The 27,978-nt window shown below is 52.0% G+C and overlaps 1 protein-coding gene across 2 annotated transcripts in view; it reads right to left on the reverse strand.

The window, feature by feature from the left end:
• LOC137420938 (spondin-2) overlaps nt 1-27,978 on the reverse strand; it is a 74,714-nt gene that overhangs the window by 28,094 nt on the left and 18,642 nt on the right. The window lies entirely within an intron of this gene.

Raw genomic sequence — 27,978 nt, forward strand, 5'->3', positions numbered from 1 at the left:
TGTCCATCCATAGTCACTGGGGTTCAGAGACATGCTCTGTAGAAGGATCCTGTCCCGGGTCTGCAGGTAGGCACGGAGTGAATGTTGTGCAGCTGCACCCTCTGTTGGAGGTAGAGTCTCTGGTTTGATCACTCCTGCCGCTGCCTTCCTTGAGAACATGTTGTACCGAATTTCACCCAATGTAGTATCTCGTCCATGGTAAATGTTGTCCAGAAACTTTGCTCTTGGGGTCCAGTTGGACATATCCGGTCGAATCTGGAGATTACAGCAGGAATTCTTGGTACGCCGGATGTGGTCGTGATCTTTTGGTGATCTGCTGTAGCCATCAAAGACCACAATGATCTTCTGGGAGCAGCAGCCCAGATACTGCACGTAGCTCAGGTAACTGTTGGCGATCTCCTGCCAGGTCTGACGTTGTTCCCACTTCACCATGTAGACAAGCCATCCGCCATCAATTACGAGGGTGCAGCAGGGTTGGTTAGTCAAGTCAAGTGGATCAGTTAACGCCTTCAGGCTTGTATTTGAAAAGTCTGCCTTGTTTGCCTTGTTCATCTTCTGATCTTTGTTGCTGAACAGGGACAATGGGAAGGGAGTCAGCTCATACTGTAAGCTTGTCTCAACTGTCATATCCCGCTGGGCGAAAATGATCAGTCGGTTGAACAACTTTAGTGAGTCAAGGTGAATCTTTTTCTCGTTGACCAAGGGAAATTTTCTTCGTGATGACAGGGCTTTTATCTTTGACTTGACATCCATGGTCGACGTCACTGACTGTCCATCCAGCTTGATCTGCATCTCCATCCCAACTTCAGCTGCTCTCTCAGCATTGACTGCGTCATCTCCAGTGCTTGTGAATCCTGTTGAGAAAGACACGAGCAACTCCTTGTCTCTATCGTTGTCGAATGGCTTGATCTCCTCAAACCATTTTAGGACAAGTTCAACTGCCTCTGCATCTCGCTTCATCTGTGTCTTGGCAAGGTCTCTGTGGACTGGAACATGTTTACTGACGTCCTCCTCCATCCGCCGGTTGACATCAGACAGGTGACTGAGGGTGAGCACCCAGCATTTGTGGCCAGAAAAACTGTTTCTCATTCTTCCTCTGCTCAGTCCACCTTGTGACTTGGCTGCCTTCATTAATGTCTGCTCAATGCAAATGTCACACCATGTGCCGGACCACTCATGACTTGAGTAACGGACAACGTGGTTCCCGTGGGCAGTGAGACGTTCTAAGGTGTCTTTGTAAGCAGGCAAAGTTTCTAGTTCCTTCATGAGTTGACAGTACAGCCGTGCGCCCTTGGCATACTGATGATGGCCTGCAGCGGCAAAGATGTGAAGCATCTTGGTAACAATGCAGGACAGATGCCCATTGTGGTCTGCAAGTCGCTCGGTTCTGATAAAGACCTTGATCACATCTACCATGTGGTGGTACTCCACCCAGAGTGCAGGTGTTCTTCCTCCTTTTGCGAGTCGTTTGAAGGTTTCTTCAAACCTTTGCTCAAACACTGGCACTACTGGGTCTGAGTGTCTGGCTCCCATCTTCCACAAAGACACTTAAATTTATTTTAGTACTTATTTAGTATTTTAGTACAAAGACACACTTATTTTTCCACAAAGGAGTGTCTGTGGTGAAATATAAATGTTAACAATCAACTCAGAATCATGAAAAACCCTTATTTGACCCCTCATAAGTTACTTAAGGGCCGATTTAAAAAAATAAAAATTCTCGAAAATAATTTTTCGGTACCTGAATTCAACAGCTTTTTTTCTGGGTTTCCCATGGGAGTTGACCTTCAACATTTTAACACATGTTATTACACATCTTTACAAACATATTGGTGAAGAAAATTTTTGGTAACAATTTAGTTAACAGATTTTCATATGTTTCCCTTACTATATAGTTATATTGTTATTCTGTGTTCCAGATAAGGCTGTGTATCCAATAGCCGATCTTACGTTGCACAAAATCAAATAAGATAGATCCCCTTTTCGATGGCCCCAAAGCCTACATTTCCAACAGCATTCAGACTCCATTACACACGCGGTCAGCTCGGAGAAGAAGGGCGTGGCCCGCCCATCGTCATCAAAAGGTGGAGCCAGAAGGCCCTTGCGACCAACCAGGAATCGGTGGGCATGGCTTGGTAGGGCGTGGCTATATAACCCGTTACGGGAAGCCCCCACCCGCAGATGAGAGAGGGAGCACGAATCAAGAGTTCTGTGAAGGAGGTGCATGATCCAGCTGAGCGTGAAAGAACGCAGGAGGCAGAGAACGCAGGAGGCAGAGGACGCCGAGGAAGCTACCGGTGCAAAGCCGAGTGCGTGGAGTCACCGTTTGCTCACTTCCAGCCCGGAGTGTGGAGCTGGAGCCGACGTCGTTGCCGCGTTTTCCCGCCACACCTTCCAGCCCTGCCGTTCTGCACAGACCCTTCTTCTCCCTCCAGCCAATCCTACCTGCAATTCCCCATTCGTGTGAGTCTGTTTGTGTTGTCCTGTCCCTGGGAGTAAGTAAGACTGTATAAGCTAAGAATTGCCCTGTGTATCTGCTTCTTCCTCTTCACTGTAAATTACTTCGTTCTTCTCTTTCTTTGGGTTCATGTACATAATAATAAATCCTGTTATTTCTTACCTTTGGCTTCTTCTTTCTCATCCGATCGCTTTCGTCCTGTCCCCTATTGAGTATACGTGGCACGATTTCGGCCGACGCTTTATAATCGGGTTAGTCATTGCTAACGGCTCGAACCGCGGACTGCTAAACCGCTCAGCAAAATACCATCTCATCCGTGGTTTCGAGCGGTACTTGTCTCCCTGTTTTGCGGAGGGATTGGTGAAGGTATTCGGGAGAACACCTTGACCAATAACCCTGATCAATCCCACCTCGCAAAGGAGCGTTACAAGTACCAGGACTGGCGGAGACGGCCAGCTTAACAGGACAAGGGGATTAACCCCCCCTTGCTAACGGGAGAGCCGTCCCCCGTTTCCATAACAACATATATTGTTGCGGATCCCATGTCTGTCGATGTACTAAGGGGAGGGGTTAAGACCCCATTTCCCCACAGACACCGGGTCCATGGGCCGTTGACCGCGACGAAGCTCGCGCCAGGCGGGTTGCGGAGCACTCCAATCGCCAATCCCCCAACCACGGGCCGAAGGGTTATCGACCGTGCTACGAATACCTTCGAGACCACGTGACTGGGAAGACCGGGTATTGAACCCCTCGCGATCCCACACCTATTTCAATCAGGCGCGCTGAGTGATTCGTGATCGTGATCTACGGACCTAATCGAGCAGCAAAATTCGGTTTGAATGATGCTGGGCAATGGGGGAAAAGACGCACACAGGCAGGTTGAGAGGAAATACAATGAACACGTCTTTATTCACAAAAAAACACAGAAAAAGGACGAGAAGCAGACTTAGCCAAAATTTTTACCTATCTGTTCCCAACACAAGCGCCTGGCACACTCGCACACAGGGGATAAATCACATCGATTAGACTCGTACCGGAAGTGTTATGGTCTGTGACCTTTTTCTTTCCCCCCACCCCTTTGTGAGTTAGACCAAGTGGTTTGGTCCATGTGTATAAAGCCTATGATTGGCTGTGGGGCAGGGCATGGGAGGGGCCAGGAAGGTGATTCAGAGGGGAGGGGAGAGGGAGAGAGAGAGAGAGAGAGAGGGAGAGTGTGTGGCCATTTTGGAGGAGGGCTCATGGTGGAGTGCCTTTTTGGGTGTTGTAGAGTTTCCAGCTGCAATCTCTCCACCTGAAGGGTGACTTTGATTGAACTCTTGCTGCCGTACCTCTACTGCCTTGGGGCTTACTTGTGGACTTGCCTACTCCTACCCTCTCATGCTGGGCCTGCCTTGGTGGCCTACTCTTGGACCTGCCTACTCTTGGACCTGCCTACTCTTGGACCTGCCTGCTCTTGGACCTGCCTGCTCTTGGACCTGCCTACTCTTGGACCTGCCTACTCTTGGACCTGCCTACTCTTGGACCTGCCTGCTCTTGGACCTGCCTACTCTTGGACTGGCCTACTCTGGTTTTTCACTCGCTTCTCCCTTTGTTTTATGTGTAGGAAGAGATTTTTCATGTGATAATCCATAAATAAAGACAGTGTGATTGAAGGCTTGGCTTGGTGTGCTTCAGGCCATAACAAATTGGGGGCTCGTCCGGGAACTGGATTATATGATACCTGTCTTGGATTTTTGTTTTTTTCGCATTTGTAAGTTTTCTCATTGGCAGATAATTTGACTTTTGATTACGGTGCTGGTACTTCTATATTACTGCAGTCATACACCATGGCTGAGGAGATGGATTTTGAAGTGAAGGAATTTTTGGAGAAGGGGCTATCAGTGCAAGATGTAGAACTGTTACGTAAGGTAGAGTTATGAGCTGTAGCTGATCATCTTGGGGTTAGTGGGACATCTAGTATGAAAAAGGCGGAGATTGTTTCGGCTATTGTCAGTCGCATGGGTTTAGAACCGTGGGTAAAATGGAGGAGTGAAGCCTTGGAATTAGCCAGGATAGAATCAGAAGAAAGACAGCTCAGACTAAAGTTAGAAGACAAAGAACGGCAAAGAGAGTTTGAAAGAGAAAAGGAAGAAAAGCAAAGAGAGTTTGAAAGAGAAAAAGAAGAACGGCAACAAGAGTTTGAGTTAAGAAAATTAGAAATTCAGGTGGGACAGGCCCAACCGGTTTCCATCGATTCAGGTGGGGGTCAAAATGATCTCCCCGTTCCTTTGATGTGGCTCGGAACATTAGGCTTGTTCCCAAGTTTAACGAGGAGGAGGTGGAAACGTTTTTTCTGTCTTTTGTAAAGATAGCAAAACGTCTTCAGTGGCCCGTACAATACTGGACCCTGCTACTACAAAGTGGGTTCATAGGGAGAGCCCAGGAATTGTATTCAGCTCTGTCGGAGGATCAGTCAGAGAATTACGAGGCTGTTAAAAGGGCTGTGTTGTCCGCCTATGAGCAAGTTCCAGAAGCATACCGGCAGAAGTTCTGAACCTTAAAAAGACAGGCTGGGCAGACATTTGTTGAATTTGCGAGGGAGAAGGAAATGAGTTTTCATCGGTGGTATCGTTCTCTACAAGGGGATAGGACCTATGGTAATCTAAGGGAGGTTATCTTGATGGAAGAGTTGAGGAACAGTATCCCCTTGGACATTAGGACACACCTTACGGATCATAAGGTTGGTGAGTTGAAAAAAGCTGCTGTTGGTGCAGATGATTATGAACTTACCCATAAGAAAGGCCTTGGTTTTCCTCATTACGGTATTACCTGGGATAACAAGAAGGGAGTTAGTGAGGACCAGTCAGAGGGCGAGTGGACAGACCATAGGGGTCCATTGGTGCAGCCTTCTCTGGGTAGACAGTTTGAGTGGTCGAGTCAGGCATCTCGCCGGGGACAGTCAGTCAGGCATCTCGCATAACCCCCACGTGTTATTACTGTAAACAGATGGGACATCTGAAGTCGAATTGTTGGAAATTGCAAAGGGAGGAGAAGCAGGGAGACTCCGTTAGACCTATTGCATTGGTTCGAACCAAAGTGGACAGCCACAGGGATCGTGCCCTTTCAGTTAAGGCTGAGGATACTGCGGACCTTACGAGCCCCGTACAGGACCGTTATAAACCCTTTGTGTCAAAGGGCCAAGTGTCTTGGGCCGGGGCAGTCAAGTCAGTAGTTTTATCTGAGGGATACTGGGGCCGCCCAGTCATTGATGTTGTCTAATATTTTACCATTGACTTTGAGTAGTTCGGAGAAAGCGAGTGCCTTAATCCAGGGCATTGCAGGTCGTTATGTCCCAGTTCCCTTACATAGGATGAACTTGAAGTGTCATTTGGTCACAGGACCCGTGATGGTAGGAATAGTCCCCACTCTCCCCATAGAGGGTATTAGTTTCGTATTGTGGAATGATTTGGCTGGCGATAGGGTTTGTGTTTCCCCAGTCGTGAAAGAGAGATTCCTCGAAGAGACTGAGAACCCTAACCTTCGGGACTACGGATGTACTTTCCGGGAAAGACTTACCACCGCCTGCAATGTCGACAAGGATCCTGTGAAAGTATCTCAGTGAGTAATGAAGGCCCGTTTAGACCTGAATGCGACAGCTCATCATTTTCGGCCTGGAGACAAAGTGCTAGTTCTACTACCTCTGCCTGGGGAGCCCCTATTGGCAAAGTTTGGTCCCTACTTGGTCGAGAAAAAGCTGAGTGAGGTGAACTACATGGTGCGGACCAATGACAGATGGAAACCCCGCCGGGTGTGCCATGTTAATATGCTTAAAGGGTACTATGAGCATGAGGCTGATCTCGGCCGGCTAATTGGTAGGTCATATAAAGCATTAAGATATTGACTCTAGCGAATTAGACAGCGTTGCTCTACAAGCCCCTGAGAGGGAACTGATGGGGGCTGTTAGTACAACCGTACCTCTTGAAAATGGTACATATTTCGGGTCGAGATAGTGTCATTGCCGATGCTCTATCTCAAGCTGAAGAGATTTTTCATGCCCCTGCATATTAGCTATGATGCCATGAGAGGTGGCTGTTTGTTCATTGTGAAGGAACTGCGCTCCAACGCGAGTCAAAAGAATTGACGCGACCAAAGACGGAATTCGTCCGAGTTGCTTTATTGAAACAAAACAGCTCAGGTATTCTGACAAGCCCGTTTTTCGGGCAACAATATATATACACATTTATGTCGGGAAGTTTGCCCGGCAAAAGCTATACCGGGCATGACCGGGTATCAAGGGCGAGCCTTGGAAAGGCGAGTCTGGACCTGCCCGGGCGTGTTTGGCTGCGGCCTGGCAAGTCGAGGCTGGGCGTGCCCGGGCGCTCTGGGCGAGCACTGGAAAGGCGATAGCGGGCATGCCCGGACGCTCTGGGCGAGCCCTGGAAAGGCGATAGCGGGCATGCCCGGACGCTCTGGGCGTGCCCTGGAAAGGCGATAGCGGGCATGCCCGGACGCTCTGGGCGAGCCCTGGAAAGGCGATAGCGGGCATGCCCGGACGCTCTGGGCGAGCCCTGGAAAGGCGATAGCGGGCATGCCCGGACGCTCTGGGCGTGCCCGGGAACAGTGAGTCCGGGCATGCCCGGGAGAGGCGCGTCTGGCCGTGTTCTGGCCGGTGCAAGGCGATTATGTACATCCAGCGGTAACCGCTACACACGCCCCTCCAGAATCGACCTGCACCGGCAGGGTCAATTTAAGGGGGGTCCGGATGACCCGGCCGAAGCGACCCCTGGAGGGTCGTGGGGAGGGGTCTGACGTGGTGGTGGGTGGTCGAGCGGGGGGAACTGTGGACGGGGGGCGGCCTCGCCGCGGAGGAAGGGCCAACCGTGGTGGTCGGTCGACGTCCATGTGCGCCGGTTTGAGGCGGTCCACAGAAATCCGGTCCGGCCGGCCGCCGAAGTCGACGATGAAAGACTTGTCGCCCCGTCGCAGGACCCGGAAGGGCCCGTCGTACGGCGGCCGGAGTGGCCCCCGGTGCGCGTCATGACGCACAAAGACGTACTCCGCTGTGCGAAGCGCCGGGGGGACGTAGGACTGGGGGCCACCGTGGCGGGACGACGGCACGGGGGCAAATCGTCGGGCGGCCTCCTGGAGGTCCGAGCGCTGGCGAGCGGCGGCCCAGGGACTGGTAGCGTCAGGCACGAATTCGCCCGGGACGCGGAGTGGCTGGCCGTAGACGAGCTCGGCGGCGGACGCCTGGAGGTCTTCCTTGGGGGCCGTGCGAAGGCCCAAAAGGACCCACGGCAGCCGGTCGGCCCAACCGTCGTCCTGAAGGCCGGCCATGAGTGCGGCCTTCATGGAGCGGTTAAACCACTCGCACAACCCATTGGCTTGGGGGTGGTAGGCCGTGGTGCGGTGCAGCGTGACCCCCAACGAACGGGCGACCGCGCCCCAAAGCTCAGACGTGAACTGTGGGCCGCGGTCGGATGAGATGTCCGCTGGTGCGCCGAAGCGCGCGACCCAGGTGGCGATGAACGCCTGCGCCACGTCGGCGGTGGTGGTGGAGGTGAGGGGCACGGCCTCCGGCCACCTGGTGGTCCTGTCCACCATGGTGAGCAGGTGGGTGAACCCCAGCGAGGGGGGCAGGGGACCCACCAGGTCCACGTGGACGTGGTCGAAACGCCGTTCAGGCACGGCGAAAGGTGCCAGCGGGGCCTGGGTGTGGCGGTGGACCTTGGCTCGCTGGCAGGCCGTGCAGGCGTTGGCCCAGTCGCGGATGTTTCGTCGAAGGCCGTGCCAGACGAAACGCGCCGACACCAGCTTCTGAGAAGCTTTCCGGCCCGGGTGAGAAAGGCCGTGGATGGAGGCGAAGATGCGGCGCTGCCAGGAAACGGGCACGATGGGGCGAGGCTGGCCCTGGGAGACGTCGCAGAGCAGGACGGTGCCCGTGAAGGGGATGTCGGCCAGGCGGAGGCCCGTGTCCGCCACGCGGAGTGCCTGCACCGAGGCGTCGGTGGTCTGGTCGGCCGCCATGAGCGTGAAGTCCACGCCGAGGTGGACCGCGTTCGCGCTGGCCCGCGAAAGGCAGTCAGCCACGGCGTTGTCTTTGCCGGCGACGTGCTGGATGTCCGTGGTGAACTCCGACACGGCGGAGAGGTGGCGCTGCTGGCGGGCCGACCACGGCTCCGTGACCTTAGCCATTGCGTAGACCAACGGCTTGTGGTCGACGAAAGCCGTGAACGGGCGGCCCTCCAGGAGGTGTCGGAAATGGCGAACGGCCAGGAATAGCCCGAGCAGCTCGCGGTCGAACGTGCTGTAGTTTAACTCGTTCGGCCGGAGTTGCCGGCTGAAAAAAGCGAGTGGCTGCCAAACCCCGTCCACCCATTGCTCATGGACGGCGCCCACCGCGTAGTTGGAGGCGTCCGTAGTGAGGGCGATGGGCGCGTTGAGCACCGGGTGAGCCAGCAGCGTTGCGTCGGCGAGGGCCCGTTTGGCACTGGCGAAGGCCGCGTCCATGGCCGCGGACCAAACAATGTCATGCTTGGCCGGCTTGCCCCGGAGGGCCTCGTAAAGGGACCGCATGAGCTGAGCAGCGCGGGGCATGAATCGGTGATAAAAATTCACCATGCCGAGGAACTCTTGGAGGGCCTTGATGGAACGGGGACGCGGGAACGTGGTGATGGCCTCGACCTTGGTCGGCAGCGGCACGGCCCCGGTCTTGGTGATGCGGTGGCCCAAAAAGTCAACGGTCGTCGCGCCGAAGTGGCATTTGACCGGGTTGACAATTAAGCCGTGCTCGCTGAGGCGACCGAACAGTGTTCGGAGGTGGAGGAGGTGCTCGGCGCGGGACGTGCTGGCGATGAGGATGTCGTCCAGATAGACGAAAAGAAACGGCAGGTCGCGCAGCACGCCGTCCATCAAGCGCTGGAACGCCTGGGCCGCGTTATTGAGGCCAAACGGCATCCGCAAAAATTCGAACAGGCCGAACGGCGTGATGACGGCCGTCTTCGGGACGTCGGCCGCCCGGACAGGTACCTGGTGGTAGCCCCGTATCAGGTCAATTTTCGAAAAGATGACCCGTCCCGCCAAACGGGCGGAAAAGTCCTGAATATGCGGGATCGGGTACCTGTTGGGGGTGGTAGCGTCATTGAGACGGCGGTAGTCGCCACACGGGCGCCATCCACCCCCCGGCTTTGGCACGATGTGCAGTGGCGAGGCCCACGCGCTATCGGAGCGCCGCACGATGCCGAGGTGCTCCAACGCGTCGAATTCGGCCTTTGCCACGGCGAGCTTGGCTGGGTCGAGGCGGCGGGCCCTGGCGTAGACCGGCGGGCCCGTAGTGGGTATGTGGTGCTCGATCCCGTGCCGCACCGCGACGGCCGAAAACGTCGGCCGCGTGAGGGCCGGGAATTCCACGAGCAGGCGAGCAAACTCGTTCGTTGCCGGGAGGGCGCACGCTAGTTCGGTCGGCGCGGAGCTGCTCATTGTGCACGCCAGGGAGCTGAAGGTCTCGGCGTGGACAAGGCGACGTCGTTTGACGTCGACCAGCAGCCCGTGCGCGCAGAGGAAGTCGGCGCCCAGCAAAGCCACGGGGACGCTGGCGGTAACAAAAGTCCATTGAAAGCGCTGGCTGCCGAAGCAGAGGGTGACGACGCGTGGGCCGAAAGTGCGTATGGCCGAGCCATTAGCAGCGACCAAAGAGGGGCCGCAAACTGCGTCCAGCCTGTCCTGCTCGGAGGCAGGTATGACGCTCAGTTGGGCGCCGGTGTCGCACAGGAAACGCCGTCCAGACGCTTTGTCCCGAATAAACAGCAAGTTGCCCGAGTGGCCGGCGCTCATGGCTGGGAATGAACGCCGGCCCAGCCGTTTCCCGACCTGCCGAAAGTGCACGGGGGCCGGCACGTCCGAGCCTTGTGTCCGAACCTGGCGTGGTAATAACACCACGCCCGGTCAGGTGGAGGCCCCGGCCGTCGTGTCGGAAGCGGGCGGTGCGGCGTGGCGGCCGCCAGTTGCACCGGCAGTTCGGCCTCCAACCGCGCAGGGTGCTCGGGCGTCGTGGGCGTCGCCTCGGACGGCGGCGGGCTCCAGGTAACCGCGCCGATGTGCTGGCCCGCCGAGGAGATCTTATCGGCTTCCCTGGCGAGGGCGCGGGAATCCGTGATCAACGTGCCAGCCAGGGCGAGGCGTACCGGGTTAGGCAGCTGACGGAGGAACAGCTCCCGGAACAGGAATGCCGGAGAGTGCTCGCCGAGCAACGAGAGCATATAGTCCATGCGCTCGGACGGGCGCGTGTCGCCGAGCTCGGGCAGGTCAAGCAGGCGCCGTGCGCGTGCTGCCGGTGAGAGGGCGAAAGCGCCGAGGAGGAGCGTCTTCAGCGCGTCGTATTTGTCAGCAGCTGGAGGAGGCTCAAGGCGCGGGCCGCGGTGGTGGAACCGAGCGCCGCCACAACATGGTGGAAGCGGGTGTCGTCCGCGGTGATGCCTCGCAGGGCGAACTGGGAGTCCGCCTGGGCGAACCAAACAGCCGCGTGAGTCTCCCAGAAGGTAGGCAGTTTAAGCGTCACTGCCGTATCCATGTCGGTAGGTCACCAATGAAGGAACTGCGCTCCAACACGAGTCGAAAGAATTGACGCGACCAAAGACGGAATTCGTCCGAGTTGCTTTATTGAAACAAAACAGCTCAGGTATTCTGACAAGCCCGTTTTTCGGGCAACAATATATATACACATTTATGTCGGGAAGTTTACCCGGCAAAAGCTATACCGGGCATGCCCGGGTATCAAGGGCGAGCCTTGGAAAGGCGAGTCTGGACCTGCCCGGGCGTGTTTGGCTGCGGCCTGGCAAGTCGAGGCTGGGCGTGCCCGGGCGCTCTGGGCGAGCACTGGAAAGGTGATAGCGGGCATGCCCGGACGCTCTGGGCGAGCCCTGGAAAGGCGATAGCGGGCATGCCCGGACGCTCTGGGCGTGCCCTGGAAAGGCGATAGCGGGCATGCCCGGACGCTCTGGGCGAGCCCTGGAAAGGCGATAGCGGGCATGCCCGGACGCTCTGGGCGAGCCCTGGAAAGGCGAGAGCGGGAATGCCCGGGAAAGACGAGACCGGGCGTGCCCGGGAGGTTCGGGCGTGCCCGGGAACAGTGAGTCCGGGCATGCCCGGGAGAGGCGCGTCTGGCCGTGTTCTGGCCGGTGCAAGGCGATTATGTACATCCAGCGGTAACCGCTACAATTGCACTGTTTATGCTGTGGTAAGACTAACCTGCCTTTGTAAAAGAAAACTTTTCTTGGGGTAAAGTTTTCTTCTTTAAGGGTGGGAGGTGTTACGGTCTGTGACCTTTTTCTTCTTCCTTCCCCCCCCCCCCCCACCCCCCACTCCCCTGTGAGTTAGACCAAGTGTGTATCAAGCCTATGATTGGCTGTAGGGCAGGGGAGGGGTCAGGAAGGTGATTCAGAGGAGAGAGTGGCCATTTTAGCTGAGGGCTCATGGCGGAGTGCCTTTTTGGGTGTTTTAGAGTTTCCAGCTGCAATCTCTCCACCTGGAGGGTGACTTTGATCGAACTCTTGCTGCCGTACCTCTACTGCATTGGGGCCTACTCGTGGACTTGCCTACTCCTACCCTCTCGTGCTGGGCCTGCCCTGGGGCCTACCACTGGGCCTGCCCTGGGGCCTACTGCTGGGCCTGCCTTGGTGGCCTACTCTTGGACCTGACTACTCCTACCCTCTCGTGTGAGGCCTGCACTGGGGCCTACCACTGGGCCTGCCCTGGGGCCTACTGCTGGGCCTGCCTTGGTGGCCTTCTCTTGGACCTGCCTACTCTTGGACCTGCCTACTCTTGGACCTGCCTACTCTTGGATCTGCCTTCTCCTGGACTGGCCTACTCTGGTTTTTCACTCTCTTCTCCCTTTGTTTTGTGTGTCGGAAGAGATTTTTCGTGTGATAATCCATAAATAAAGACAGTGTGATTGAAGGCTTGGCTTGGTGTGCTTCAGGCCATAACAGAAGGACGTGTGGACGCTGATTCGGGTCCAGGCAGTTCCTGCACATGGCATATGGATCGATCCGGTAGACAGCACGAAGGAGGATCAGCACGGAGAAAGAACCAGCTCGGAGGACAGCCAGCTCGGAGAACGATCCAGCTCGGAGGACGGCCAGATCGGAGGAAGATCCAGCTCGCAGGAAACCACCAGCACGGAGAAGAGCCAATCCGGGCTGCGATCAGTACGGACTTTTTATCGGGGGTTAGGGGGGGGGGTGCCCTTCTGGAAGGTTCCATGGCCTACCAATGGTCACTGTTAGTCACACGCGGCCATTCAGCCCCACCTCTTTCTGGAAGGTTCCATGGCCTACCATTGGCCGATGTTGGTCACGTGTGGTCGTTCATTCAGCCCCGCCTCCCTCTGGAAGGTTCCATGGCCTACCAATGGTCACTGTTAGTCACACGCGGCCATTCAGCCCCACCTCTTTCTGAAAGGTTCCATGGCCTACCATTGGCCGATGTTTGTCACGTGTGGTCATTCATTCAGCACCGCCTCCCTCTGGAAGGTTCCATGGCCTACCATTGGCCAATGTTGGTCACGTGCGGTCATTTGTTCAGCCCCGCCTCGCTCTGGAAGGTTCCACGTGAACCGTGCTCGCCCACGCATGAACCAACGTCTTCTTTCACAATACGAGGGGTTGGAATCCTGCCTAACTCAACACATATATGCTTTAATTACTATACAATGGAAAGGGAGCTAATCTTTACATTTAATAAGAAAAAACTGACTAATGCAGGTTACATGTTGTCATGTAATTAACTAGAGGGGGTCACTTTTATTGCTCAACCGTAACAATATATATATATATATATATATATATATATATATATATATATATATATATATATATATCTCTATATATAAAGGAGGAGTGTCTGTGTGTGTGTGTGTGTCTGTCTGGATGTCCGCTTATAACTCAAGAACTACACATCGGAGAAAAGTTTTAGACACAGATTCGGAATCAGCATAAAATCCCGGTGGTTTTAGGCTACGTTTTATTTTAATATCAATGGTTTTAAAAAAACCGCGCCAGCTGCAATTCCATGGTGTAGTTTGTGGCGGCGCTAGACGTTCGGGGTGTATTGCAATGGTTTGTCGGGTTTGGCTGTGGGTCCAGAATAGCTCCCATTTCCTTATGTTCTTCCACTTTTATTTTGATTCTTCTGTTACAACGCCTTCCTTATCTACCTTATATCCCCCCGACGAGGCCTCTACATAATTTAATGCGGCAGAATTTCGTGCATTTTGAGTGAAAGAAGTGAGACGAAGTTGTAGGAGGAAGAAGAGGCGCGGTCACTGTGGAGGCCTCGATCGTGAGTGGAAATGGCGGGACTTGCATTTGTATCACAAAGTAAAGGATCTGCATTCATTTCTGAACTTGCATTGGTGGATTGTTATACATCTGCATTATTTTTCATTAAAAAACTTTATGTTGAACTTGAAGGCTCCAAGCACGGACTATATATATAGCCCTCATTGAGGTAAAAATAAAAGTAAAAAGCCTGCTATCGCTTGCCAAGCTAGCCGTTCCGCCCTCCCCCTCCCCCTCCACTCCCCCTCCACTCCCCCTCCACTCCCCCTCCCCTCCCCCTCCTCCCCCTCCCCCCTCCCCTCCCCCTCCCTCCCCTCCCCCCTCTCCCTCCCCTTCCCCTCCCCCCTCCCCTCCCCCTCCCCCCTCCCCTCCCCCCTCTCCCTCCCCTGCCCCCTCCCATTCCCCTCCTCCTCCCCTGCCCCCTCCCACTCCCCTCCTCCTCCCCTCCCTTCTCCCCCTCCCCCTCCTCCCCCTCCCCCCTCCCCCTCCTCCCCCTCCCCCTCCCCCTCCACTCCCCCCATCCCCCTTCCCTCCTCTCCCTCCCCCTCCCCCTCCCCCTCCCCCCTCACCTCCTCTCCCCCCCTCACCTCCTCTCCCCCCTCCCCCTCCCCTCCCCCTCCCCTCCCCCCTCCCCCTCCCCCTCACCTCCCCCCTCCCTCTCCACTCCCCCCTCCCCCCTCACCTCTCCTCCTCCCCCTCCCACCTCTTCTCCCCTCTCCTCCTCCCCCTCCCTCCTCTTCTCCCCTCCCCCCCTCTTCTCCCCTCCCCCCCCCCTCTTCTTCCCTCACCCCCTCTTCTCCCCTCCCCACCCTCTCCTCCCCTCCCTTCCCCCGCCCGGCAATGCCAAGTACTTCCATGGCCAGCTGTACGTGGGCTGCTCGAGGGTTGGAAAACCAAGCAATCTTTATGTCTTGGCACCAAGTAAGAAAACCAGAAATGTTGTATACCAAGAGGTTTTGAGAAATTGAAAATTGACAAAACGTCATGTAGGAAATGTACTGTGATATTGCTCTAAAATATACATGTTCTTTTCATCATATATTTGTATTATTCTTATTCAACCCCGGGCGAAGCCGGGCACCTCAGCTAATATATATATACAGTAATCCCTCGCTATATCGCGCTTCACTTTTCGCGGCTTCGGTACATCGCGGGTTTTTCTCGCTCGTATATGTAAAATTATATATCGGATTTTTCATTATATCGCGGGATTCTGCGGCCTATAGGTATTTTTATTTTTTTAGATTTTAATTATTTTTGCGGTAAAATAAGCATTTTCTAGCCTAAAAAATTAATAATAATATAAATAAAAATATAACACATTAATTAAAACCTATATTAAAAGAATATTACAGTAAATCGAAATAAAATACGCATTATAAATGAGTAGACAAAGAATCGCGCATTTTGAAAGTCCCGTATTCTGGGGGTAATTAACTTGTCCATGATTCTGGGGGTAATTAACCCATCCGTAAGGAGGGTTCTTGGACGGTTCTTCGCTACTTTAAGTAATTTGCAAGGTTGATGCCAAACTGTGTCCTGCAGTTTAATGATCAATATGGTTTTAAGAGTCATCATACTTTGGGTAACCTCTAATTTACAATAACTTATGTTTACAACTTAGAGACACATGATCATGATGACGATTTCGATGATGTTGTCTAAAGCTGCAATTAAATTAAGTCGCTGAGTAACATGAATGACCGAGGTTGTGGAGGATGGGATTTTTCGGTCATTACCTTTTGATACAGATGAGATATCTGCTTCATCACTGCATCAGATCAGGAATAACCACCCTCCTCACCTCCTCTCCACCCCCCACTGCTTCCTACAAATTAACCATCAGGAAGCTGCTGCATATGCAAGAGGAAGCTAATGCATTTCTTATTAATTTTCAAAATTAATCATCATCTCTATTTTGAATAGCTCATGAAGACTTCTGTATGCTTAGGCCTCAGGTTTGATTAAAGGCACTTTTGTCAATTATTGCCTTTTGCTTTCAAAAACACAATTTGCATCAATGTAAATACTTTGTTGGACTGTACTTGTGTAGTTCCATGATCATATGTGTATGTTTGTTTGTTAATTAATTGCAATTATAAAAGAACTTGCATCAATGTACTGTACAGCTATATATACACGTACAAATATTTTTCTAATAAGTAAGGACTAAGGATGGGTCTCAAAAGTGTGTTTAAGAGTGTAGAAAGGGTTCATAAGAGCGTGGGAAAGGTTTATAAGAGTATGGGGAGGGTTTTTAAAGGCTTAAAATCTATCTATAATTCCACTAATCTCTGTGTGTATGTTTGTTTGTATGTTTGTATGTTTGTATGTTTGTATGTTTGTCTGTGACCGCTGTTTCTCGACAACTACCGGTCCGATATACTTGAAACTTGCCAGGTATATTGCTGGGGACCCGAGGATGTGCCTTTTCAAGGTTTTAAATTAATCGCAGAAGTAGTTACCGAGCTATGTCCAAAAAACGATTCAACCAATCAGAGAGCAGCGAGCTATCACGTGTGCCGAACGTGGCGAACAGACTCTGCCTCGGATGGCACATTTGAGAGCGTATTCATTTATTTCCCGTCGGCAAACTATGTTGGCGCTATGTTGGCGTTAAACGATGTTTTAAAACTAATTAAAACTAATTTGCGATTCTTTCGCTTTCCTGCGATATGCGACCTTCCGGACAGTCAAATGAGGACGTCACTTCCGGACTTACGTAGCGGCGAGCGGGCGCCATTTGGAGGAGCTGGGAGGACTCAGTCGTGAGCCTGAGTGAGTATATCAAGACAAGAACAAGATCTAGAAGGAGGTATGTACGGTGCGATTCATATAATATATTGTTTAGTTATCGTCGATGAGGAATTTGGGGGCCCGATTAACTGCAGCGCCATCCGAGCTGCGGCGTCGGGACGATACATTCATTGTACGGTAACATCACGCACTTACGGGCACGTCCTATATATATAGTACGGGCATGCCCTAGTATATAAAAATAATAAAATTAATATATGGTTTCTACTTCGTGGATTTTCACCTATCGCGGGGGGTTCTGGAACGTAACCCCCGCGATAAACGAGGGATGACTGCATGAGTTGAGAATGGAGTTGAGGAGCTTGAATGGAAGAGGGCAGTGGAAGGGGAGAGGAATGGGCTTGAGGTGTTGACGAAGCAGGTGAGGATGAGGTTGGTGAAGTTGAAGAGAGTGGAAAGGATGAAGAGGTGAAAAAAGGAGAGGCAGAGGAAGAGAAAGAGGTTCTTTGAGATTCCTTTTCAGTTTATGAAGGATCTGTTGGAGCAGTCTCGATTTGGTGTACTGAATGTACCAAAGGAAGAGTTGGAAGGTCACCTGTGTGTCACGTATGTAGACACAAGGAGGAACGAAGTGGTGGAGGACATCGAAGGCTTGGTGAGACCGACAGAGCCAGGTGTTTCATTTGATTTGTCAGAGCCAAAGATGTCTGAAATTGAGGCAGTTTTGAGGAAGGCACGGGTAGCATCAGCTCCAGGACCAAGTGGATTGCCATACAAGGTGTTTAAGAGTTGTAAAGGCATCAGGCAGTATCTGTGGAAAGCTCTGAAGTCTGAAGGTGGTATGGAGGCAAGGAGTGGTGCCCAGTCAATGGACTAGGGCGGAAGGAGTTTATATACCAAAGCGGGAGGAGGCTGTGATAATTGAGCAATTTAGACCAATACCATTGCTCGATGTAGATGGGAAGATATTGATGAGTGTCTTTGCGGCACGGCTCTCGGGCTTCATCAGAGAGAATGGTTTTGTGGATGGTTCTGTGCAGATGGCAGGAATACCAGGATCACCAGGATGCGTTGAACACTCGGCAATGGTCTGGCAAGTGTTACAGGAGGCAAAGAGGCAAAGGAAGGATGTTGCGGTGGTATGGCTGGATTTGGAGAATGCATATGGGTCAGTGCCGCATGCCTTGATCAGGTATGCCATGGATTTATTTTCAGTGCCACGGAGATTTAGGGATTTTTTGATGGCATATTATGATCAGTTTTGGATGCGGTTTGCGACACAGTCCTATGTGACAGAGTGGCAGAAGTTGGAAGTGGGGATCCCGATGGGATGTACCATCTCCCCCTATTTTGTTTGTGCTGGTTATGGAGTTGTTGATATGTGCGGTGAGTGGACATGGGAAAGAAGTGGAGCTAGCCCCTGGTCAGAGTTTGCCAGTGACGTTTGCATTCATGGATGGCCTGACAGTTGTCCAACAGTCCACTGATGCAGCAATAAAGGACTGGGACGACTGGAAAGGTTGATACGGTGGGCAAGAATGGGCTTTAAAGCAAGAAAGTCGAGGAGTGTGGTAGTGAGACGAGGAGTGGTGGATAACATGCACAGGTATGAGCTGGGAGGGGAGGTGCACTTCCATCATTGGCAGAGGCCCCTGTGAAGAGTTTGGGAAGATGGTATACAGTGGAGGTGAATGATGTGGGAAGAGTGGAGGAGGTCAGAAACAAGCTCTTGAGAGGTTTGAAGAGGTTTGATGGATGTGGTTTGCCAGGTAAGTTGAAAGTATGGTGTTTGAAGTTTGGATTGACGCCACGAGTATCGTGGACATTGATGATGTATGATATTGCGATTGAGCATGCAGAGAGGATGGAGGTTGTGGTGAGCGGGTTTGTGAGGAGGTGGTTGGGAGTGCCATGCTGTTTGACGAACATTGCCTTTCATGGTCAGGGTGGAAAACTCCAGCTTACCTTGACATCATTAACCGAGGAGTTCAAGGTGGTGAGAGTGCGGGAGTTCATGATGTTTCGGTATTCAAGTGATGCAGTGGTAAAGAATGCTCTCCCAGAGAATAAGGGAAGTCGGAAGTGGATGCAAGAGCAGAGGTGGACAAGATGGAGGAGCGGTTGCAACAGGAGGAGGTCATGGGGATGGTACAGCATTGGAAGCATAGCTTGGGGTGGATGAAACATGAACGATGGGGAAAGGCATGTGTGAAAGAGGAGGAAGATGGTTGAGAGGGAGGTGAGAAGAAAGGAGGAGGAGGGGAGACATGTGAAAGCAGTTGGACAGGCGCAGCAACGTGCTTGGACTAGGTGGGAAGGTGTGCGGTGAGGACATTGAAGTGGCAAGAGATTTGGAGGATGGAGCCAATATTGTTGAGTTTCCCATTGCGGGCAACATATGATGTGCTTCCATCACCAGTATACTTGAGATTGTGGGGGTTGTTGCAGGAGGAGAGATGTTATTTGTGTGGAGGTTTGGGAACGGTGCAGCATGCACTGAGTGCATGTTCAGTAGCATGGGCAGCAGGACAATACAAGTGGCGACATGATCAGGTGCTGGCGGTGGTAGTGCAGATGGTGCAACAAGAGGTGCTGAGATCGAGAGACAGAAGAGTGGAGAAGGAGACCGATGTGGGAGAGGTGTTGTTTGACAAAGAGGGCCAAGTGGTAAGAGGTGGAAATAGGAGGAGGTGGAAAGCAAGAGGGCTGTCAGATGCTCGTGATTGGCAGGTGGTGGCAGACCTAAAGCCACAATTGGTATTCACAGAGGAGATCTGTGTGACAAGGTTGCAGCCTGACATTGTTATCTGGTCAGGTGCAACAAGACAGGTCATCTTAGCGGAGTTGTCTGTACCTTGGGAAGAAAACATGGAGGAGGTGTACAAGAGGAAGAGAGGAAAGTACAGTGAGGTGGAGGCAGAGTGCTGGGAGAAGGGTTGGCGAGTTTCTTGTCAGCCATTTGAGGTGGGGTGTAGAGGGTATATTGGCAATTCCTTTTCTGCATTTCTTGATCGGCTTGGAGTGTGTGGGACAGAAAGAATGAGGATGTGTGACAAAGGGTGTGTACGCATCCGGGTGGAGCTGCTGCATGTGGAGGCGTATGTGCCCCTGCTGGCCCACCTTGGCTGAATGTATCGAGGTTGAAGGGCCGAAACGGGATGATGCTGAAGACCTCGACTGAGGACCCAGTCTGTGAGGCACACTTGTGACCAGGTGTGTTTTGAACTTATGTATATGTATGTGTATATATATATATATATATATATTGTTGCGGAAATGAGGATTGTGTTTTTTTATTGTGTGTATTATTATTATTGCTTTATTCTGAGCCCTCCTTGTTCCAGTGTGTATAAAGGTCAAAAGGGCGTCCCGGTAGTTAATTCCATAAAGCATACATTGAAGGACACTATAATATCCCTGTTCAGTAGTTTATATCCTTATTATGTGTTTTAGGGTAAGGCCTTGTCTTCCATTAAAATGACACTCCATTGCACCAAGTGAAATAAGATAGATTCCCTTCATTCTTCATTCCCATTCCCAAAAACCTCCATTTCCCCCTTTCGTCATGGTCAAGCCTCAATCTGCCAATTACATCCCCTCCAAGTCTCCATTGCCAACTGCACTGGGCAGTTGGCCAGTTTGTTACAGCTGTGGGTTGTTTTCGCCCCAAAGCCGCCATTGAACATGTGCTCGGGTTGGGGAAGAAAGGCGTGCCCGCCCGTCGTCATCAAGGGTGGAGCCAGAGGGTCGCGCGACCAACCAGGGCCGAGATGAGGATGTGTGAAGCATAAAAGCCGGCGGCTTAATCGCCGGAGGCGCTATAAAGGCGCGCGCGCAAGAAGTTGCGAGAGGTCCACGACAAAGAGAGGTCCACGACAAAGAGAGGTCCACGACAAAGAGAGGTCCATGACAAGAGCAGAGCTGAGTTGTGTGGTTTTGGGAAAGAGCTGGGTTGGTCGTCAGTGGTGGGCAGTGGTTGCGTTGAGTGGTCAGTGGTTGCGTTGAGCTGTCGGTGGTGAGGAGTGATTGAACGAAGAGGAAGTGTTGGACCAAGAGAGAGAGAAAGAGTGGTTGGACCAAGAAAGAGAGAGGAGAGAACCCGTCACGCCAGACCCCCCACCAGCGCGTCGGCTCTACCAAGCAGCTCCGACCCATGATCCCGCGCACACGACAGGATCGGTGGCATCAGCGGCCGTCGAGGTCCAGCCCGACGTCCCGTGCGGGATCAAGCTCCAGCCACACACCTCCTTCCAGCCAATCCTGCCTGCAATTTCCCCATTTGTGTACGTGAGTTTGTTCTGTTTGTTTTGTCCCTGGGAATAAAGTAAGACTGCATAGGATAAGCTAGTAATTTTCACTGTGTCACCTGCTGTTTCAATGTTCCCTGTACATAACCGTGACTGCTCCTTTTGCTTGTGTGTGTAAATAATAAATCCCGTTACTTTTCTGTACGTCTTCTTCTTCCTCTTTACATTCGGTCGCTTTAGAGTTTTCCATATTGAATATCTGTGGCGCGATACGGCCAACGTTCGGGTGAATCGGGTGAATCGGGGAAACTGTTAGGTCGCGGTGCCATCTGCTCGGCAAACATAACATCCTTAACCGCGGATCGTAACAATTGGTGTCTGGGAGTGAGATTCGGGGCCCGAACCAAATTTTAAAAACATCTATAAAAAATTTGGTCAAAATTTGGAGCGGCCGAAATTTGGTTTGTTTTAAAGAAAAACCCGAATTTTGAAATCGCGCCATGGCTGGTCAAGGCGACGGGATGTCGGTGGGAGAGATAGATGGGGTAGAATCGACCCAGGACCTCGGGGAAATGTATGTGGAGGAAAGAGAGGAGGAGAACATTGGCAATGTGGTTGAGGAGGTTTCAGGCGCGCAAAATGGCGCTCTCGCGCACGTGGTTACGGCGGCACCAAATAGAGCCGCGCCCTTTGTACCAACGGTGGAAGACATGCAATTATTTCTGGCTGAAATGAAGGCCCTTATGGACAAGAATAGTGAGCAATTGGGAAACCAAATGGAAGGGATGGAAAGCAGAATCAAGGACGAAGCGAGGGGTACTAGTGAGCAATTAAGAGACGGGTTAAACAATATGGGAAATAAATTTGAGGGTTTAGACAAGAAATTTGAGAGGCTAGGAAGCAAAATGGAGCGAATCGGCAAGATTGGGGACAGAATGGGTGACCGCATGCAAAAATGTGGGGAGACCATGGATCGCATGGTGGGCGAGAAGGTCCCAAGGGTGCACGAGGAGGTAACGCGGGTCGAGAGGCGCTGGTTGAGCGAAGCGGAGGAAAGCGCGGGTACAATGATGGGGGTAGAAATCGCGACACGGGGTTTGGAAAAGCCGGCGACCGATGAGGTAGAGGGAATTTTATTAAAGCCAACGGTCGTCGAGGTGAATAAAGAAAAAGCAGTGCTGGGAATTAAAATTGAAGAGATGACGGAGGTAGCCCGGGAATTGCAGGGAGAAATGGAAAATGTGCAAAGTCCCTGCTCACATCACGATGCTGTGCTTAACCCGAATGGAAGTTTGCAGGTGCGCGTGGAGAAAAGGATCCCCCAGGTGAGTCGTGCTGTATATTGTGCGGGTAGATTTTGTAGAAGTGGGTTTGGCGCGAAGAGAATAGTCGCGCGATTGGGATCGATATGGCACCCGGGCGTTGGTAAAGGGCCCCGTGTGAGTGGAAATGGCACGCGTGTGAAAAAAAGTGTGCGTCAGCGAGTGGGTGTGTTATAAAGTGTGGGAGTGAAACCGAGTGCGAGCGAGAATGCACGTTGGGGTGTACGGAGTGTGACACGAGGAGTGAGTTGGCGGTGGAGCGGGTGCGAGATTGCACGCTTGGAATGGTTGAGGGTGTGCGAGGAAGCACACCTGAGTTGGTCATGGCGCGGGTGTGGGAGAGCCCATGTGAGCGCGTTAGTGGGTGGATGCAAGGGTGCACGCCCATGTTGAGTGGTACGGAGTACGTACCGAGGGAGAGTGCGCAAGACGGTGCGCGAGGTGTGTTAAGGGAGTATGCGAACGGCGAGTGTGCGAACAGCGAGTGTGCGCGAGAGGTGTGGTGTGTAACGGGGAGAGCGTTGGTGGAATGTACGGACGGCGTTGTAGCACCGAGCTCGGTAAGGGTGAAAGGGGTAGCGTATGCGTGTGAGCATGCAGGTGAAGCATCGACGGTAACCGGGTTAGCGGTTAGGGCGATGGATAGCCGATGCGAGCACTCAGGGCACGGTGTGCTTTGTTGGATGCAGGGCCCGGCGCGGATCGAAGCTGCGGCGTTTCTCTTCGAAGCGTCGTTGCCGATTCGGGCTTGGCCCCGCCCTGCACGGTCGAGTCCGGGCCTTGTCGGGCGAGGCGTCCGGTCCGGTTCAAGGGCGAATGGGAGGAAGCGGAACGGTGCCCCCTCGCGGGGACGGGGTTCCGAACGAGCGAGCCTCGGTCATCGGGCCCGGGACCGTAAGGTACCGCGCCGAGATGGTGCGTGGAATCTCGGCCCGACCAAACCACCTCCCTTGAACCGAAAGCCGGACGGATTCAACCTGCAGGCGACCAAACCACCCGAATTCATTGCTCGGCTTTACGAAGCCGAGTTTAATGATGTCATGACGCACCGAGGCTAGGATATAGCGGACTGTGATGATGATAATAGTGATAGTGTTTTTGATCCGAAATTTAGAAAGGTGAATAGAATTGGCAAAGGATTGGCAAATTTTTGATTTGTTGGTTTTGGACGAGCCAAATTGGTAGTGGGAGATGCCCGATGTGGTGGGATGGCAACTCTGTCATCCCTCACACCACGGGGGCAAAGGAGCACTAGTTTTATGGGGTCTATGGCAGTGAAAACTAGCCCGGGAGGGTGAGGATATAATGTGTAGGGACCTAGAAGATGACCTTAGGTAACGTTAAGTTAAGGTAGTGACTGATACCTGTAGTGGGGACGCAGGTAGATTAGTGTGGATGATAATGACGTGGTATGTGCTTAGTTTAAAGGGAAGACGGGGAGCACTAAGTTAGCAGGGCAACAGGTAGTTTAGATGATGCCGTGTGAGTGTTGGAGGTGTATTTAGAAGTGTATTGTGAAAAGGTGTGATTGCACAGGTGTGCAACTGAACAGGTGTATGGACCAGTGTATGAGTGAGTGATAGTGATGTGAGTTGTGCTGACCAAATGGTCCAGGAAGGAAGGAGGGTGCAGGTGGCACCAGGTGTGATTGCACAGGTGTGCAACTACAGGTGAATGGAGAATGGTTGTGTGGAGTATATGGAGTATTGGAATGGATGGTCGTGGAGTGAGTATGGTGGAAACTGGAGTGGAGTGGATGGTGCGAAGGTGTGAATGGGGGAAGGATGGACCCCCATCACGAATACCCGGGGAGGGTAGTGTAAGTGTTAGGTAGAGGGTATAGGTAAATTGTGGTTGGATATTGGCATCTGTGGTGCGGGTGAAAGAATGGTATTTGGATGGGTGCATTAGTGTTGTGGAAATGGCTGGGCGTGTAGCCTGTTAGTGTGTGTAGTTGGTTTGGGCACTCCACCACTGTGAGGATGTCGGCCAGGTGAGGCCACAGGTGGGCTCTGGGAGCCGGTAGAGTTGTTGTGGATGGGGCCCGAGGATCCGGAGGACGGACCCGGGTAGCCCAGTGCCAGAGGGCACCGAGGGGTGACAGAGCCAGGAGGGGCCTTCCCCAATTAGATAGGTTAGGGTGAGGAGCTAGGTAAGCTCGGGTGGCAACTGCAGTGGTGGAGGTGTGCAGGTGGGTAGACCTGCTGGGAGAGCTACACGACCCAGCCCAGAAATTGTGCAAGGGCACAGGGAGATGAATCGGGGGAGTGCGACCCCAAATTGAGAAGCACCACAGTTTGGTCAATGGGAATTGGTTTTTAGAACCCATAGTGTAAGTTGGCCAATGGATTGGCAGGGAAAGACCCCGGGGTAGTGTAAAGTGTATTAAAGTCATTTAGAAAGTAGTTAGGATGAAGATCTCCTCGCACCATCTGCATCCACTCACCTGGGATGACGTACCTCCATACCATGCCAGGTTGTTTTTATTATTTTTGATGCAAATGTTTTGGAATGTGAGACGCATCATGACGTGGGTGTGACATTGTGCTTTGTTGTTCCATCTCTTCCTCCTTATGAGGATTGATGATGAATTGGGTGATGGCAAATTTTGAAGTAGAGGGATTGTGGGAACGAGTTTGGTATAGGGGAAATATGGGGAAGACGGGATATTAGCGACGAATTTGTAAATGTGTAGATTTTTGTAAATATGGGGTAAGGGCAAGGGTAGTGTAGGTGACAGGGGGGGTGACGTACGGTAGGGACGAGCTTTTCTCACTTCGCTCTCCGTACGCACTTCGCCTTGCATTGCCTTGTTTGATGTGTACCCTTGTGACCTTACCCCTCGCTCATCTGTCTTGTCCCCCCTTTTGTCTCCCACATGAGGACCTGAGCGCCACTGGGTGCCGAGGGGAGCGTGCGTGAGTCCGCCATTGTGCGCCCGGAACTCCCAGAACCAGCTGTCTGCATCGATGCACCACATTATGGACCACATGTCTGTGGCCGAGCACCACTTATGGACCCCATGGGTTGGGGCATGGCCCCTCTGCTGGAACCGGCCATGAACGCCCGAAATCTTGCTGGCGGACCTCGATCACAGGGCACCGATGCCCCACAGGTGAACCACACGTAGTCGGCCTCCTGTGGGCCATAAATAAAATAAACATGGACACCATGGGTGTAAGTTTTATTGCAAATAGGCCGCCAGCAAAGGAAGATGACAACAACTGGAAGAAAGCAAATAGCCAGCAGAGGGAGCCGAAGAGCAAGAGACCACCTGCAGGGTTAGGGGTTGTTGATTTATTTTTATTCATGAACAATGATGACTGTGCACCGATTGGTGCTTGAGGGTGCTTTGGTGCGTTTATGGGTGCTTTCATGGTGCATTGATGCAGAGCAGACTGTCTCCCCCCTAGAAAGAACAACCACAGGTCCTGGGTTGCGTTTTGTAAATAAAAGTAGCGTCACTGTAAATAATGCTCCCCACCATCAGTGTATAGTTTGAAGACCATTCCGCAATTCGGTTAGCTGTGGGTGTGAGTCTGTTAGGTAGGGTGCAATGGAGCAGCGGGACATCTGTATTTATGTTTTAAGACTGTCGCACTCAGGGTCAGGTTAAAAGTAGAGGGAACTACACCTACGTGTCACACTAAATTAAAGTTATAGGCCCGGGAAGTGCCTAAGAGGAGGAGGGTGCAGTGTTGCGGAAATGAGGATTGTGTTTTTTTATTGTGTATTATTATTATTATTGCTTTATTCTGAGCCCTCCTTGCTCCAGTGTGTATAAAGGTCAAAAGGGCGTCCCGGTAGTTAATTCCATAAAGCATACATTGAAGGACACTATAATATCCCTGTTCAGTAGTTTATATCCTTATTATGTGTTTTAGGGTAAGGCCTTGTCTTCCATTAAAATGACACTCCATTGCACCAAGTGAAATAAGATAGATTCCCTTCATTCTTCATTCCCATTCCCAAAAACCTCCATTTCCCCCTTTCGTCATGGCCAAGCCTCAATCTGGCAATTAGATCCCCTCCAAGTCTCCATTGCCAACTGCAATGGGCAGTTGGCCAGTTTGTTACAGCTGTGGGTTGTTTTTGCCCCAAAGCCGCCATTGAACATGTGCTCGGGTTGGGGAAGAAAGGCGTGCCCGCCCGTCGTCATCAAGGGCAGAGCCAGAGGGTCGCGCGACCAACCAGGGCCGAGGTGAGCACACCGATGGGCGTGTCCTAAAAGCCGGCGGCTTAATCACCGGAGGCGCTATAAAGGCGCGCGCGCAAGAAGTTGCGAGAGGTCCACGACAAAGAGAGGTCCATGACAAAGAGAGGTCCACGACAAAGAGAGGTCCATGACAAGAGCAGAGCTGAGTTGTGTGGTTTTGGGAAAGAGCTGGGTTGGTCGTCAGTGGTGGTCAGTGGTTGCGTTGAGTTGTCGGTGGTGAGGAGTGATTGAACGAAGAGGAAGAGTTGGACCAAGAGAGAGAGAAAGAGTGGTTGGACCAAGAAAGAAAGAGGAGAGAACCCGTCACGCCAGACCCCCCACCAGTGCGTCGGCTCCACCAAGCAGCTCCGACCCGTGATCCCGCGCACACGACAGGATCGGTGGCATCAGCGGCCGTCGAGGTCCAGCCCGACGTCCCGTGCGGGATCAAGCTCCAGCCACACACCTCCTTCCAGCCAATCCTGCCTGCAATTTCCCCATTCGTGTACGTGAGTTTGTTCTGTTTGTTTTGTCCCTGGGAATAAAGTAAGACTGCATAGGATAAGCTAGTAATTTTCACTGTGTCACCTGCTGTTTCAATGTTCCCTGTACATAACCGTGACTGCTCCTTTTGCTTGTGTGTGTAAATAATAAATCCCGCTACTCTTCTGTACGTCTTCTTCTTCCTCTTTCCATTCGGGCGCTTTAGAGTTTTCCATATTGAATATCTGTGGCGCGATACGGCCAACGTTCGGGTGAATCGGGTGAATCGGGGAAACTGTTAGGTCGCGGTGCCATCCGCTCGGCAAACATAACATCCTTAACCGCGGACCGTAACAATATATATATATATATATATATATATATATATATATATATATATATATATATATATGTACGTACATACTAGTGGGGTATACTTACACATTGTAAGCAATAATGAGCTCCGTTTTGTACGTAGCTACATAATAATTAGTAGCTTTATGATTATAGGCAAGCATCACCAATAATGATCCCGGTGTGTACCCCGGTTTAGAATAGGTACACCGTATCCCTGCGCATCATGAAGAGCGTGACCAAGGGTTGGCGTCAGGTAGGGCATCCGGCCATAAAAACATTGCCTCAAACAGGGAACCATGATTGTCATGGGGCCCGCAAGGCTAACCCCCGCTCTAGCGGGGAAAATGGCCTTAAAACGATCATTCATTCATTCATATTCATCACCAATACATATCAATTGAGTTTTATTATTGTGCACCGCTCCTTTCCTGTGCCATTACCATGCGCTGCAGGAGGTCATTGCTGGGCACTGAAGGGGGGCCGGGAATGACGCGCGCTGAAAGGGAGTACTCGGTTTTCACTCCGGTTTTTTCTTTCTTGTTTGTTTGTTTGTTTTATTGTTTGTTTGTCCAAACGATATCTCAGCCATCCTTTGAGCTAGGAAGCTGATATTTGGACACAACAGTGACCAATTGATGTGGCTATAAAGGATATTTTTTGATTTATTGATTGATCAATTAATCGATTAATTATTTATGGATGAATCAAATAATTATTTAATTGTTTCGATTCATCATTTATTTAATTAATTTTCAAAAAGTTACAGCTTTGGTTGAAGCACTGGTGGTTTAGGTATGCTCTTAGCTAATTGATTTAGAAAATCTTTTATGATCACGATTACTGA

Source organism: Myxine glutinosa, chromosome 2, assembly GCF_964187855.1.
Source record: "Myxine glutinosa chromosome 2, kmMyxGlut1.1, whole genome shotgun sequence".
Taxonomy (NCBI): domain Eukaryota; kingdom Metazoa; phylum Chordata; class Myxini; order Myxiniformes; family Myxinidae; genus Myxine; species Myxine glutinosa.